Source organism: Mustela lutreola, chromosome 5 (genome assembly GCF_030435805.1).
Source record: "Mustela lutreola isolate mMusLut2 chromosome 5, mMusLut2.pri, whole genome shotgun sequence".
NCBI lineage: Eukaryota > Metazoa > Chordata > Mammalia > Carnivora > Mustelidae > Mustela > Mustela lutreola.
In genome coordinates this window covers 853,999-865,659 of record NC_081294.1, presented here as the reverse complement: position 1 = coordinate 865,659, position 11,661 = coordinate 853,999, and the positions used below count along the sequence as shown (strand labels likewise).

Here is an 11,661-nt window from a genome sequence, read left to right as displayed (position 1 = left end):
ACGTGCCCCCCACCTGTCCCCACGCACGCTGAGCACGCTGTCGCCGCAGTCCGTTCACAGCGGAAACCGCATGTGTGTGCCTCTCAGGAGCCCGCAGCTCCCAGCCGGGCGTGTGAGCTGAGCAGGACGGGCTGTTCAAGTGACCCTCATTCATTTCCACCCTGGGAGGGGCAGTGGCAGGGGTCCCTGCGGGTCCCGGGGCAGCACTGCTGACTGGCTTACGATACAGACGCATCTCATCCTCCGCCAGTCTCCAGCTTCCATGTGGGCAGGTGGGTCCCACCAGATGCTCCTGGCCAGAGGCCCTGCCTCTCCCAGCCTCTGGGGGGCCCCCGGCCCCTCCCTGCATAACTGCCTCTCCACGTTCTGGCCTCCTGCTGCCTGTTGGGGGCGCCTCGGGGCGGGGGGGGGGGGGGGTCTGGTTAGCCACAGGGCGATGCAGAGTCGTGCCCCCTCTCGAGGCCTTCCCATAGTCACAGCTGCCAGGCCCAGGGCCCAGGGTACCTCTGTGGCTCCCCAGGCTGTTCATTCACCTTATCTCGTCCTACGGTCCAGACAGGCTTCTGTGCCAGTGTAGACACAGCCCGACCCCTGCGTGGGGAGCACCCCTGTGGGGAATTTTCACACAGCCCCGTGGGAGCAGAGTGGGCAGCTCCCAGTGACGGGTTCCCGCATCCCCCTCGGCCTCCTGGCTGGCCGCCTGCAGAGACCACTCGGCGGCCCTCATGCACAGCGGCCCCAGCTTGTCCCTCCCCACCCAGAGCCCCTCACCGGACTCGTCTGGCTTCCGTGGCTCCGAATTCTCTCTTCGCCCGTGGTCCTCCCTTGCCCTGCTGTGTGGCACCCCACTGTGGAAACAGCCACACTTTGGGGATCGTGGGCAGATGTCAGGGTTTTGTCCAGTTTGGGGCCAGGATAAAGTCACCCAGCACGCACGTGTGTGTCTTCAGTGGGTGCAGTGGTCAGCTCTCTGGGGCCCCGCCCGGGTGGAGCGCATGCATGCTTGGCATCAGGGGAGCCGATGTCCCCAGGCTTGGTCCAGCGCCATCCTGGGGCCCCCATGTCACACCTGCCTCGACCCCCCAGGGCCTTCCGGCGTCACACCCACCCCTCCAGGGCCCGTGTCACACCCACCCCATGCTTGCGTTGCCATCCGGTGGGCACGCAGGGGACCTTCCTGAGGCCTGGATTTGCCCCCGACGTCTAACGGGGCTGGATATCTTCTGTTCTTCCTGCCCATTCGGACCTCCTATTTGGATAACAGGCCTGTTTTTCTCTATTTCCCTTGTAGTCCTGTTTCTGGTAGCAGCTGTGTTGGGCTCCCCGGCTGACGGGACGAACCACACAAGGTGGGCGGAGAGCCTGTCCTGTGTTCTGTTCTTGAGAACATTCCTGATGTGGCCTCTGGCGCAGCTGGGCATTGCTGGGACTTTCACTTTTGCTGCTGCCAGAATTTGTGTCGTTTTCGTGGAGATTCTCGAAGTTCCATTGTTTCGCTTAAAGAACTGGTGCATTCGGCTTAAACCTGCCCGTAGCATTCTCCGGTTCTCAGGGCCTCTTGGCTGCATCCCCAGGGTGGCATGCGGGCACGCCTGCAGCCTCTAGGCAGAAATGCAAGCTGCCAGGGCATCTTCTGGAAATCAGCATTTGTTCCGTCCCGGAGGCCGGAGGCCCGGGGTTGAGGGTGCCGAGGCCTGGCTCCTACCGAGGCTGAGGCAGCCACTGCTGTCCTCACGCGACCTGCTCCCTGAGTTCACACCCCCAGATCCCCCGTTGACAAGGATACAGTCCTGTTGGCTCCAGACCCACCATAAAGACCTCACCTGGGCTCGACCCTCTGCAGAGACCCCGTTTCCAAAAAGCCCCCAACTGCCGGCCCTGCACTAAAATGCTTTTAGTGCCTAACAATTGCTTAGTTACTTGTAATTCCTTTCTTCTTTTTTTCTAATAAAAAGATATTATTTCTTTGTCAGAGAAAGTGTGTGCGCACAAGCAGGGGGTGCGGCAGGCAGAGGGAGAGTGGGCTCCTCACTGAGTGGGGACTCGATCCCGGGACCCCAGGACCAAGACTGGAGCTGCAGGCAGGCAGTTCTCCGACTGAGCCGCCCAGGGGCCCCTGTGATTCCTTTTCTTCTTGCTCCAGCGGCTTTTGTCAGCTTCAGCATCTTTGATCTTTTCAGAAACTGCTCAGCTCTGCTCATTCTCTATGTGTTGTTTTCTCCTTCACTGACTTCCGCTCAGGTCTGTCACTCCTTGTCTCTTTCTGCACACAGTGCGTCTATTTTCATATCCCCTTTCCTACTTTGCAGGTAGTTACGTGGCTCGTTAACTTTCAGCCTCTCTTTTTCAAACAAGACTTTAAAGTTCTGTTTTAGGAGCTTCTCCTTCTGGACGAGGAGATGCAGCAGGGTTTACTCTCCGGTCCAAAAGGATGACAACTGGACACAACGTGTGAAATGTCCATCATGAAGACGCTGAGGACCAGGCACAGAGGGAGGCACACACTGGACCCCGGGTGTCCCGGCGACAGGATGGGGCTGGGCCTCTGGGGAGCAGAGGGGCCGGCGCCTGAGAGGAGGGAGCTGGGCAGGGAGAAGCCTGGAGACCAGCACCAGGTCCCCGGGATCCCACAGGTTGCAGACCAGTGCCTGTGCGTCAGGAGGCGATACCCTTTCAAGTGGGAGCCACCAGAAAGGATCTGAAGGGACAACCCTGCACGCAAAGAGTGGTCCTACCCATTGCCGGCAGCCAGAGTGGAAGCCCCACTGTTCCGGGGCCGGCTCAACAGTTGGGGAAAAACTCAGTCACAGACCAAGCACTGTTGGTTCCTCCCAACAAAGCTTAAAGACAAGATCTGAAAGGAGCAAGTCTCTAAGACTTCTGTTCCCCGGTGAGCAGCTAACAGATCCCCTTCACCCAAGAAGGTGAAATTCACAGCGTCTGCATCCGATTACAGTCTGCAACGGAGACACCGGCAAGCTGCGGCCGAGTCCATGATGCAGAAACAGTTGTCAAATCGATTCCAAGTCCTAGCAGTTGGAGGGGAGGCTACCATGTGGGAGGGGCCCTGGGAGATCTGATCTTGCAGAAGAAGACAGTAACAGTAACGAGCGGAAGACAGCGGTGTGACTCGGTGTGAATGAAACTGAGGGAAACAAGGAAACATCCAGGACCCGCAGGGGCCCGGGGCCGGGGGGGGGGGGGGCAGGGCCAGGGAGGCCTTTGAAGAAATGTCTGCTGACTTGTCAGATTTGCTTAAAATAGATATAAAACCACAGATTTGAGAAGTGCAACAAGAACCAAGCACAAGAAACAAGAAGAAAACCAAAAGGTGTGCAGAATCATATCGCTGATTTGTAGCAAAGAGAAAAATCGATAAAGTGGCCAGAGAAGAACCATGCATGACATCCAAAGGAATAACAAAATGACAGAGGAGACTTCTCACCAGCAACAACTCAAGTTGGAAGATGTCTTGAAGGGGCGCCTGGGTGGCTCAGTGGGTGACAGCCTCTGCCTTCGGCTCACGTCATGATCTCAGGGTCTTGGGACCGAGCCCCGCATCGGGCTCTCTGCTCGGCAGGGAGCCTGCTTCCCCCTCTGCCCCTCCACCTGCCTGTGTGCCGTCTCAAATAAACAAATTAAACCTATAAAAAAAAATACTGAAAGGAAAAAATCTAACTGAATCCTTTCTAAAGAAAATATATTTTAGAATATATTTTAGAGATAAGTGTTTTTACAGACATGCTAAGCTGGGCGAGTCACAGCACATCTGCTCTGTAACGAGGGTTAGGAGGGGCCGTTCCAGCAGCACGTGGAAATGGGACCTATGCGTGGGAGCGAGGAGCACCAGAAACAGGAAATTTGAGGGTGAATATAGAGATTGTTTTCATAAGAATTATCCTAGATGATCTTAAAGGACAAGAAGCCACTCAAACCTGGAATAATGACCATATTTTTCGGGTCCCTGAGGCGCATCTGCGACCCCAGCGCAGCATCAGGAGGGGAGGTGCGCTGGGCTGCTCTCGCCGGTTCTCACGCTGGGGTGGGGGCTGGTGTTGGTCTCAGGGTGCTGGAGGCAAACACGGGTTCTATACATCCTGCAGCAACCTCCAGCGTAAGCCGTTATGGCTCTTGAGCCAACGAAGGAGACAAAACACATTAAGAAATATTCGATTGCAAGAGAAGGCGGGAAGACGTGAGCCGAGGAGCGCAACAGATGAGACCGCAGAAGCCGGCAGCAAAGTGGAATCTCCGCTGTCACAGCAACGGACACAGTAAACGTCAGTGAGGCAGACACGGGACTAAGCGGCAGAGGCCGCCGGCTGAGTGCAGAGGCGAGGCCCAGCCAGACGCTGCACAGAAGCCGCCCCTGGAAACAGTGGGACATGGAAGGGTCAGAGGAAAGCCCCGAGCGAAGACTCGCCTGTGGATGCTCAAAAAAAGAAAGCTGGACTGACAATATCGGGAAAGTCGATTTTAGGAAAGGGTATTAGCAGGCAATACAGTCTTTTCATCCAAATGAAGGTAAACTAAGTCCATGAAAAGGACATAATCCTGAACGTTGAAGTTGGCAGACTAATCGTGAGGCAGAAGTTGTCAGACGCGCAGGAAGACGTGGAAGCCCTGCCTTGCCCGGTGACTGATGGCCCCATGGCAGCGGCAGACCAGCAAGGACATGGAAGCCTGGGCACCGTGAGCCTCAGTGACCCGTGGGACACCCCACCCCACGGCAGAGCACACACTCTTCCCAGGAGCAAAGAGCCTGTTTACTGAGAAAGACACAAAATAGGCCCAAACGAAGGGCAGTGGTTCTAGGCAGACACACCGTGTCTTCAGCCTCCGTGGGGCCAGGTGAGCAGCAGAAGCAGAAAGACCCCGGGGGCCCGGGGGCCTCCAGAACGCAAGAGGGAAATTAGAGACTATTTGGAACCGATCGGAGACGAAGGACGAAGGTCGTGACATTGTGGTAGTGAGGTGAGCCGCCACCTCCGGTAAGCTGGAGAGCGAGTCAAACCCAGAGAAAGTAGAATGTGACAAGTATCAACAAAATCGAAGAACCAAACCCTGTTCTTTGGGAAAATGGATCCAGCGAGGGAACATGTAGCCAGGCCAGGTGGGAGCAAGGAGACCACGCAGGAGCACAGATGCCACACGTGCAAACAGAATGACCGTGTCTGGGCAACTTGGCACTCGTGCCATTGGCATTCGGGACAGATGCGCCAACTGCCGTTCACGCCGGAGGAGCAGGTGCCCCGGACAGCCCTCTGTTTCTGGAAAACATTGAATCCATAGTTAAAATCTTCCCAGGAAGGAAGGACCGGATGGCGTGGTGGGCGGACTGATGTTAACACTGCAGGAGGGGAAGATAACAATGCCACAGAGTCTTCCGGAACCCTGCAGAGGACAGAGGGCCTCCCGTCTGGTCACAGGCGGCCGGCCTGGCCCTGGCGTCAAAGATGTTGCCGGGGAACAGCGGCCTTGAGGACTACAGAGACGCCACCTCTGGCCACCCGCCGCCTGCCTCAGGCACCCTCAGCACTGGGCCACCAGCTTCCCTCCTGGGCTGTCCTCCAGCACCTGCCTCTGGGTTCTCGTGGGCCACAGACCTTCCCTCTTGAGTCTGCTCTGCAGAAATTCAGCTGTTGGAAAATTCTTCCAGGTCTGTCCAGATAAAAATGGCCCAGTGCCCCTCATTCTTGTGGGACACACATTCCCTGGGGGTCCAGCCCCACACGGCTGGTAAGGCGTCGCCGCGCTGTGGCCACACCATAGCTGGTTCCTCTGACCCTCCCGCTGGGACGCTCAGGTCATCCTCCAACAATCGGGAAGTCCAGCAGCTGTCTCCCCCAGAGTGCCTCTGCCACGCTGTCCCTCTCCCCCTCGCGTTGTTCTGGTCTGTCCGCACCCCTCCCCCTCCTGCGTTCAGTCCCTGGGCCCTGGGCTGCAGTCAGGCTGCCTCCCCGTCTGTCTCTGCGCGTGGCTCTCTCCCCTCCGGAACTTTCTCCTCCGCATTTACCGTCAGCACTCAGAGATGCGCAGGACTCCCCGCGGGCCGGCTCGTCGCGGACTCCGGCCGTCCCTGCTCCCGAGACCCACGCCACACGCCCCGGACTCGCGCGTCCCCGTGTTGGCTGTTCTGCACGCACACCGTCTCTCCCACTGTGCGTCCCAAGTGCAGAACCCAACCGGCACTCGGCCACGACGCGCCCGGCGGCCGCAGAGTTTGCGTCTCTGACTCCCCGCTCTGCCGGCACCGCCCCTGCTCGCCCTCAGTCACGGCGCTTCGCGCCGAGTTCGGAACAACAGGAATCCTGAAACCCGGGATGCTGACGCCTCCTCCCGGGAGGACCTGGAGCTTGTGCCCTCGGCACCTGTGGGGAGCCAGGGTCCCTGCGGACATGAGGCTGGTTGGTCTTCCGGGGCCTCCATGCTGCACAAGTCTGCGGGCCTGGGGGCTGGGAGAGGCCAGAGTGACAAGTGTACTCTGGAGGCGTGGGCAGGTCTTCGCGGGTGTCGGCAGGGTGCGCCCCGTGCCGCCGGGGGAGGGGCCGGCCGACAGAAAGCCTGGGCAACAGGTGACGGGCAGCGTCCAGCACGCAACAGAGGGGAAGAGTCGGGCACATCTGGGTGTCTGCACGGGGTTGGGGCTGAGTGGCTCCTTCTGTGAGACACACACGCCCGGGCTCCGCTGTCCTCACCTCCTTCCCCACCCTCACTCCCACTGATGGCCACCGGTGCCGGGCCCTGAGCGTCCCCAGAGACACACCCAGTCACCCCCTTGCTGCCCCAGGGAGTCAGGATTCGGCCTGGGGCACGTGCTGTTCACAAAAGGAGAGATTAAGGACTTAATTCTCTAAGTAAATTCCACCTCTCCGCCTCCGAGTGGGTCGGTTTATCGCACCATTTTCTTAAATTTCGTCAAGTAATGTCCAAGGACGCAGAATCCAGAGGCGCACACACACCGGAACCCAGCCGCGCTGGCCACGACGCGGGGACCTACTCCCGCACCCGCAGGGATTCTGACCGTGAGCACCTGCTGAGTGTCCGTCAGGTGGCTGGGCTGCAAACGGACACGGAGAGCCGCGAATGGGTCAGGAGGGCTGAATGCAGCCGCCGCGCCCGCTGGGGGAGGGGGCGCACCCCACTCTCCCCGGACCCGCCGACCTTCCCGACCTGAGGGGCCGTTTCCTCCCCACCCCGGCTTGCTGCCTTTCCTCCTGACCACGCTGGTCTGGCCGGCACCAGGCCCACTCACCGGGGACACCAGCCTGGAACCTGGAGAACCTGGGTTTGTGTCCCGGCTCTGTCCCCAGTGATCGGGCTTTCAGGAAGCCCCCACCCGTGAGCCTGGAAGAGAGAAGTGACGCCTGCCTCCTGCTTCCCGGTTGCGCAGGGACAACGAGCTAATATGGGGACAGTTGCCGACAAGGGCCGTCATTCCGCTGCGCTGTAGCGTCACCGCGAGGAGCCCCAGCAGCAAGCCTGGGGGGTGCAGTGGGGGGGCGGCATGGGCGCCGGGCAGCCGCTCTCTGCTGCTGCCCCCCGAGACCTGCCCAATGGAATGAGGCACAGAAAATCAGGTGGAGGCTGCTTTCCCCACAGGCCGGGAGGACAGGGCAGCTGGGCCCCCAAGCTCCCTGGCCCCGGAGCACCCGGAGGCTGGGGCACGGACCCCGAGGACCGCTAGGGTGTTCTCCACCCCGGCGGCTCTGAGCCTGGCGGTCCCAGGGCCTGATGGGCCAGCCGCTGCCGCCCACGTGGGTGGTCCCCGCTGCCAGGGACACAGCCCGTGTCCCCTGCTCCGACCCTGCTGTGTGTGGTCGGCTAGGATTCCGCTTGTCTGTGACTTCAGTGTTCTGAGCTCGGTGAAGTGTTTGCGCCGGGGAGGCTGCGTGGGGACGCTGCCACTAACGCCTGCGGCTGACACGCACTCGGCCGCTCAGCATGGTCGGGTCGTGTGGGCCAGAATGGGGAAGCGCGGCCACGTCAACCCTTCACAGGGAGAGTCCGTGGGGCCGCAGTGAGACCCTGGGTCTGGCAGGGCCCGGCTGGGCTGCCCCGAGGGGCTCTCGGCAGGACCGCAGCGAAGTCTCCTCCCACGACCCAGCACCGGGGACCCCGCGCTGAGCTCTGCCGCCTCCTGAGGGGAAGGTGTGCCCTGGGAGTCGGACGTCATGGGCCCCGTGCCTTGCCTAGAACGGCAGTGACCGGTCTGCTGGTGGGTCGGCTGTGCCGTTCCCTTACTGGCTCACCAGGACTTCCCTCGTTTGCTGAGTGAAGTGTTACTGTAACTCCCACAGCGAGCCTGTGTTCACTTATCGGCAAAGATGGTGTCAGGCTCTGAGAATGTTTCCCTCAAACAAAACAATCCTCCTACCAGCGGGACCTGGGGTGGCTTTCAGGCCCCTGGGGTGCCACACACAGATGTCTCCCTATGCCCCCTCTTTTCTTCCAGAAATCACCCCCTAAAACCCGGGTCCCTGAACCTGCCCTCCACACCCCTCCCTTCCCCCATGTGTGGTCGGAAGGACAGGGCTCCTCCCGTGACCCTTCTACGCTCCCTAAGCTGGAACCTTCCACGGGGCCCAAGGCGGACCCTGTGGTCCCGACTGCCCGGGCGCCCCATCGCGGCCCTCTCCCGGGCAGCCTGCGGACCGCCCACACCATCAGAGAGGCGAAAGGAAGAGCCAGTGAGGCCAGCAAGTGCTGGCAGGGCCCCAGGGAAGCAGGAGCCCACAGAGTGCCCACGGAACAGAGGCGGCACGCCTCCCCCTTACAGCGTGACCCTGCCACCCTCCTGGACCTCTGTCCAGGAATAACAAGTCGTGTGATCAGGCACAAAACACTGTCTACGAATAGTCCGCACAGCTTTACAGGTAACAGCTCCAAAGTGGGAGAGTCCCAGGCAGCCTTCAGCAGCATGTGGTCACGTCCCCTGTGCCCCACAGCCCAGACACTGCTTTGAGATGGAAAGCAGCAGACCGCTGGCCCCATGGGAAGGACACAGAGCCCAGCACCCGTCTCTGTGCGTCACATATACTGTGTTTCCGTTTCTAGCCTCAAAAGGACAGTTTCCCTGCTGAGGAGGCTGGTGGTCAGAGGCCGGGGGACAGTGCAGGGGGAGGGCAGCACGGGGACCCTGGAGCCCGTGGTACCATTCAGCATGGTGAGAGCCGTGCTGGTCACACAAATCCACATGGGCAGTGAGAGGACATCCAGCTCCGTACACACACCGGACCAGGCTCAGTACCAGACTGGCTCTGGCCAAGGGTTCCTGTGTTCCGGGAGGTCACCTGCTGGGGACACCAGGAGAAGCACTCAGAGGCAGAACAAAGCAACAGTTGTATTCTCTGTCAAGCTGAGCATCAAGGGGAGGAGGCCACGTCCTAGTCCCAGAACCCAGGGATGCGGCCTTGGCTGGCATGAGGGACTCTGTGGCTGGGATTCGAGGGGGTCAGAGTCAGAGAGACACAGATAGAGGCAGATGCTGGTGTCACAGCAGCTTGGACGGTGGCCCATGGTGGGCCCTTCCCAGAAGCAGGCGCCCTGGGGGCTCGGATCGCGTGGGCCCTCTGTTGGCGAGGCCACAGTGACGATGTCATTTCTTTTTCATGCTCCCTTTGTGGGCAGCTTCTGCCCGGACAGAAGCCTGTGTGCAGCCGACCGCCCTGTGTTCATTTGGGCAGCGGCCTAGCTGGGGACACCTATTTGGAGCTGAGGTGTGTGTTCGCCTGGGAGGGTGCCCGGCCAGCAGCCCAGCCCTGGACATGCCATCCCCGCACAAGCTCCTCCCCACACTGCCACCCAGGGCTAGCCCTCCCCCAGGGCAGTCTGCCCACGCCAGCCGGCAGCCCAGTGACCGCGGGCAGCGAGCCCTGCCTGGGCACCGACAATGGCCAAGCTCAGCTTACTTGGGCAGGGCTGGGGCTTCCTGAGATCTGCTCTTGTCATTTCCGTGGTTCCTCGTGGACCGGGGAGAAGTGGGCTGTTGACATCCCTCCGGCCCCCTGAACCGCCTGGGGGGCCCCCCACGCTCAGTGTACATGCTGTTAGACGTCTCTTGGGTCAGTCTGTCCAGCCCACATGGAGGCCCACACACAGGGTGGTGGGGGGACTCCTTCTGCTGCACTGAACCAGCAGCACCGCAGCATTCTTTGGCTCCTGGTGCCCAACGCACTTGGTTTAGAAACTTCCGGGTGTCAAGTTGAAGCCCACCCGTGGCCTCCCAGAAGTCTCAGAATGAAGCTTCTGTTGTATTCTTCCTGAAGCCAACAGCATCAGCGCTTTCCTTGGAACAAACTCTCACATTTACGATGCAATGATTTCAGACCAGCACCCGCTTTCCGGGGCAGGTTAACGCACCCATCACCCCGGAGATGAAGGGTCTCCATTCGGGCTGGGGCACCCTTCCTCACCATCAACACAGTATCAACCCCACGTGTCCTTTTCTGCCTCGGTTTTCCTACTCTGCTTTTTCTAAAAACATCTGTCTCCTAAGCAGGTTTCTCCCGGGGAAGCAGAGGAACTTTGTTGGAAAAGAACAGATTGCCCCCTGCAGCGGCAAACGTACCAGTGGCAACGTGAGAAGTCAGCGGGTCTTCAACATGGCCCTGGAGGCCGCGGACTCCATGGAACCCTCCGTGGACTCCGTGGAACCCTCCAGGGCGGGACACAGTCAGAGCCCTTCACCCGCACACCGCGGCCCGTGGGGAGGCCTGTTTAAATGCAAGGCTGTGAATAAAAGCAATTTCCTGAAAATGTTTCTTACATTGTTCAAAGTCAACACGCACCCAGCCATGCAGTGTGCTGAGTTCGGTCTGTTACCCCCGGAGCCCCCCGAGTTTGCCTAATCCTCAGCGATTCGAGCTTGAATGGGCCGCGTTGGTGTCCTCTCATTAGGGCGGCCATTCCGAACTGTCTTGTTCCAGCCTCATGACTAGCACCGTCAACACTGGGTCTGGGCTGGGCTGGAAGGGGCTCCCAGGCCAAGGCAGGTCCCTCCACCTGCCCAGCCCTGCCCTCCGCGGGCGGCTGGGAGTAAGCCCGCAGCTGGAGCGGGTGTGAGGGCCCTGCCCTCCGCCACACGGGCCCTGGGGCTCCGGTTTCTCCCTATCTTTCATGGACCCCAGTTGGTAGGAAACGGATTTGGGTTTTCCCTTTCTGGCGCAGACAACAGAAGCCTAAGGAACTGAAAGTGGAAAGTACAACCCAGGGTCTAGGAGACCCAGATGGCCACAAAGAACCAGGGCCCTCCGTTGCCCCCAGGCGCACGTGGGCGGAGCGCAGGGGACCCTTCTCTCGCCTATTTGCTACCCGGCCCCTCCACCCGCACTCCCCGGCAGTCCTCAGCGCCTGGGGCCCGGCCCATGGGACAAATCAGGGGACCCTCTCCCAGGCGGCGCAGGGCGCACCAGGTGCCCCCCGATGGGTACCCCCGCGGGTACCCCAGAGCCACGGTCGCCTCCACCCCTCCCCGCTGTGCGACCCCCCCTGCAACGGCGGCTCCCTGCACGGGGTCGCGGGGCGTGGGTGGAAGCGGTCCCACCGCCACAGCCCGCAGGGGCCTCGGGGCACCTGCGCGCCAACACCCCAGAACGCCGCGACCCCGCCCAGGCCCCGCCCAGGCCCCGCCCCTTCCTCCCCGAAGCCCCGCCTCCTCGT

The 11,661-nt window shown here is 60.6% G+C and overlaps 2 long non-coding RNA genes across 3 annotated transcripts; one reads left to right on the top strand and one right to left on the bottom strand.

Moving 5' to 3' along the window:
- Positions 1-6,856: 6,856 nt before the first annotated feature.
- On the bottom strand, positions 6,857-11,601 carry LOC131831538 (uncharacterized). Of its 2 annotated transcripts, XR_009353676.1 has the most exons (5): positions 11,412-11,601; positions 10,571-10,715; positions 9,912-10,288; positions 7,256-9,296; positions 6,857-7,060 (listed from the first exon to the last, which is right to left on the bottom strand). It is a non-coding gene; the product is annotated as an uncharacterized LOC131831538 (long non-coding RNA). The 2 variants fall into 2 exon arrangements; XR_009353675.1 differs by lacking the exon at positions 11,412-11,601 and having other exon boundaries at positions 7,256-9,293; positions 10,571-10,704.
- Positions 9,544-10,758, top strand: LOC131831539 (uncharacterized). The gene is made up of 2 exons (XR_009353677.1): positions 9,544-9,719; positions 10,502-10,758. It is a non-coding gene; the product is annotated as an uncharacterized LOC131831539 (long non-coding RNA).
- Positions 11,602-11,661: the final 60 nt, after the last annotated feature.